This window comes from Camponotus vicinus, unplaced genomic scaffold (assembly GCF_025532165.1).
Source record: "Camponotus vicinus isolate PSW18456_S1 unplaced genomic scaffold, iyCamVici1.0 SCAF_7, whole genome shotgun sequence".
Taxonomy (NCBI): domain Eukaryota; kingdom Metazoa; phylum Arthropoda; class Insecta; order Hymenoptera; family Formicidae; genus Camponotus; species Camponotus vicinus.
This window is the reverse complement of record NW_028141979.1, coordinates 739804-743372: the sequence shown is the minus strand read 5'-3', so window position 1 is coordinate 743372 and position 3569 is coordinate 739804. Positions and strand designations below refer to the sequence as shown.

At 29.4% G+C, this 3569-nt stretch overlaps 1 long non-coding RNA gene across 1 annotated transcript; it reads left to right on the top strand.

Moving 5' to 3' along the window:
- Positions 1-1942: 1942 nt before the first annotated feature.
- On the top strand, positions 1943-3284 carry LOC145974796 (uncharacterized). The gene is made up of 3 exons (XR_014439798.1): positions 1943-2361; positions 2684-2754; positions 3049-3284. It is a non-coding gene; the product is annotated as an uncharacterized LOC145974796 (long non-coding RNA).
- The last annotated feature ends 285 nt before the right edge of the window (positions 3285-3569 follow it).

Genomic DNA, 3569 nt, shown 5'->3' with positions numbered 1-3569 from the left:
TATATTATTTTCAAAATAGATATATTGCTTATTATTTTTTATTGCTTATTATCTCGATAATATATATAATTCGCTCTAAAAATCACAAAATATAATGCATGTATAAAATATTCCAGGTTTTATTTTAACACATTTGAAGTATCTATAATAAAGTATCCATAATAGTTTTATTATTAATTAATACTTTTATATAGAAATATGTTAATATTTTATAAAATATTTTTAAAATAATATAATTATTTAAATATTTCATATTTACATAAAAATTAACATGCTCTCCTTATTAAAATTATATTTTTCAAAAATTTATAATAAAAAAATATTTTTTTGCTAGTTTTATATTTAAAATATTAATATCAGAGATAAATCTCTCTTAAAGGTAAAAATATGCGTGTAATAATTAGTTTTACAAAATGAATTATTTTGAGATTTAGAAAGAATAGATCTATAAGAGTATTAATTGATTATATTTGTATTTAATTTTTGACGTATTGACTTAAAAATAAAAGTGTGTAACAAGAATTAAAATTATATAAATTATTTTATTCTGATCTTTATAAGAATAATTATTTCTTTAACGATACTTAAAGATTAAGTGTGTTTTATTCGATGTTTTATTTCTCATTCAACTTTTAAACAATCTCAATCTCAATACAATTTAAATTGAGATTAATTAACTTCACGGTTAAAGATTTATAAATGTGTCAAAGTGGTCAGTTATTTACTGAACTAAATATTTCGCACAATTTATTCATTCTCAAAATAAAAATCAAAGCGACGAAAATAGATAATTATTAACTAATATCTCATTATAATATATTTTCAAGCAATAATTATTTTCATTATGATTCTCACATGTACATTTCTTATATTCAAATATAATCTCGCATCACGAATAATAATAGATCAAATGACTAATAATTAATTTCCGATACAATATTTTAAATAAATTTGAATTGTGTGATATGTATACTATATAATTTTATAATATATATTTTATAATTATTATATATATTTTATATATATTTTATAATTTATTTTTTAATTAAAAGGCGAATTAATCAGGATTTGAAGCTTGTTTTTTAGAAACATATCTGCATCTTTCTCTTTATTAATCGAGAAAAAAGAGAGGTGCTATATAGATAATTTTTCAATTATAAAATAAATTTCACACAAATTATACGTTATATTATAAATGTATATAATCCACCCCTCTATGGGTACACCTTGACGCGGTGGGGTGGCTCAGTACTTGGATGGTGCCTTGAGGTTTATTTTAAATTTTTTAATTTAGGATAAATCTCAAGGAGCCTGAAGGGGAAGCTAAGTACCCAGCACAGCATTGCCACGAGTCGCACAATGGCTCATATGTGGCACGCGTCGTCGACTTTCCGTCGTCGGTGCCGTCAACGTGTCGCGGACGGCGGCGTTTCGTTACCGCGTTTTCGCGTTTAGCTTTCTCGCGTCATCGCGTTTTCGCGCTTCCGCGTTGGACTTTTCGTATAAAAATCCCAATTTCATTATTGTCACGAGTCTCTACTTCTGATGCCAACTAACTAGGATTTCGAGTTTGCACACGTTGCTCTACAACGTACACTCGTGCTTCGTGCTTCGTCAAGTGATTCGGCTCGAATTAGTTAGAACTCGATCGATTGCTCGGAATAGTCGTCAATGGGTTCCTTCTCTTTGCTCGTCTACAGCCACACGCACTGCGTGTGTTAACCCTGTCGAGGAGTCGAGTGGATTCCCCTAGGCACGATTTTCGCTCGGTAAAAGGGGTTGCCTCCCCATTTTCTAAATTGCTGAATGTTAGCATTTAAAAAATGTGGGTATCCTCTTCTTTTGCCGTCTACCAGCCTGGTGTAGCCATATCCTGCATTGCGGGAAACTTCGTGTTCCGGGCGAAGCACCTGAAATCGTGCTTAGCGGGTCCAGGTTCGGTACGAGATAGGATAATTATGCGCGAAAAAGAGTTGGTGAAATTCATTTTCCTCTATTTCCGTCAATCGTTTCGTCTTCTTTCCGGTTTGGGCTTAGTCCTTGCTCATTGTATCGTTGCATTCCCGACCTGTTGGCTCGAAGCTGATTCTCATAAGTGAAATGGGATTTTCGCTCGTACCGAAACCGGGAGTGCCGTTCAAAGTATACACATATTAAGTATATACATCGCGCGACTAAATAGAAAATTTTTTATCGTACCGAAATAGTGCGGAAACCGTTTAGTATCGCGCGTAAAAGTGCGAAAATAGCGATATAAAAATATCGCTCGTGAGTGCGGGAGTGCCGTTAAGTATCGCGCGTCTAACTGAGAGGAGGAGGAGGCCTAGGAGAGGCATCGGGCGCCGGCAGAGCAACCTTCTGGTAAATAGTTTATTTATTTGCAATTATATATATTAAATATTGAATATATTTATTAAAATTTAAACAATTAATCGTGTAATTTGATTTTTATTTATATGATTTAAATAAGAGAGAATTGAAGAAAAAGATCTTGTAAAGATACAAGCTTTTATGAAATTATTAAAGGATTATTAATAATATTTTTGTTTCTAAAATTTATAGAATTATTTTATTAATCTGCTATTATTATATGCATCGAATATAAAATTCAATGCAATAATTTTTGAAATATTAATTATTTTGAACGTTATTATAATTTAGATCTTCTATTTGTATGTTATAGATCGACCCAAATGATCTGAGAGGAGGAGCAGGCCTAGGAAAGGCATCCTGCACCAGCGGAACAACCTGATGGTGAGTATTATTATTTTTATTAATTGTGTATAAATAAGTAAATTAATTTAATTTATTAATTTGATTTATATGAATGATTTAAATAAGAAAAAATTGAGAAAATTTTTGTATAATTCTTTCTATAAAAGTTTCTACTTAAAAATATTAATTAATTATAAAATTATTTAATATTTGTATATCTATTTATAATTGCGTGCATCGGATATAAAATTCAATGAGTCCAATAATAATTTCTTAAAATATTAATTATTTTAAACATTGTTATAATTTGTATTTTATATTTGTATGTTACAGACAACGTAGCTTCAATATCAACTCCGCTGTTGCGCATCAGTGCCGGTAAGTGACAATCTTTTATTTTGAAGCAAAGGATTTGTAAATGCATGAAGAAATCCGTTGCTTCTAACTCTCGGTTGGCGGGACAATACGCGTGTAAAAATTAAAGTGAAAAAGTAAAGGAAAAATTTTTAAAATAAAGATATAGATGATTTTTATTGTAATTTTATGAGAGACATATACATGAAATTATTTATTTCCATTATATATATCGGCCTTTATAAAAAATAATTTAAAAAAAAAAGATTTTTAATATGTAAATATTTAAATATTTAATCTATAAGATAAAGATATTTATAAGTAACCCGCCGACCGAGAGTTAAAATGCATGCTAATTATATTTTATATATGCATGATGATTTATATTTTGCAATTTTTGACGACTGAATAACGTGCGTTAAAGAAACGATCATAATATCGCACGATCGTTTTTTAAACAAATTAGTCGTCAGGATGAATGGCCAGAAGTAGAGATAACT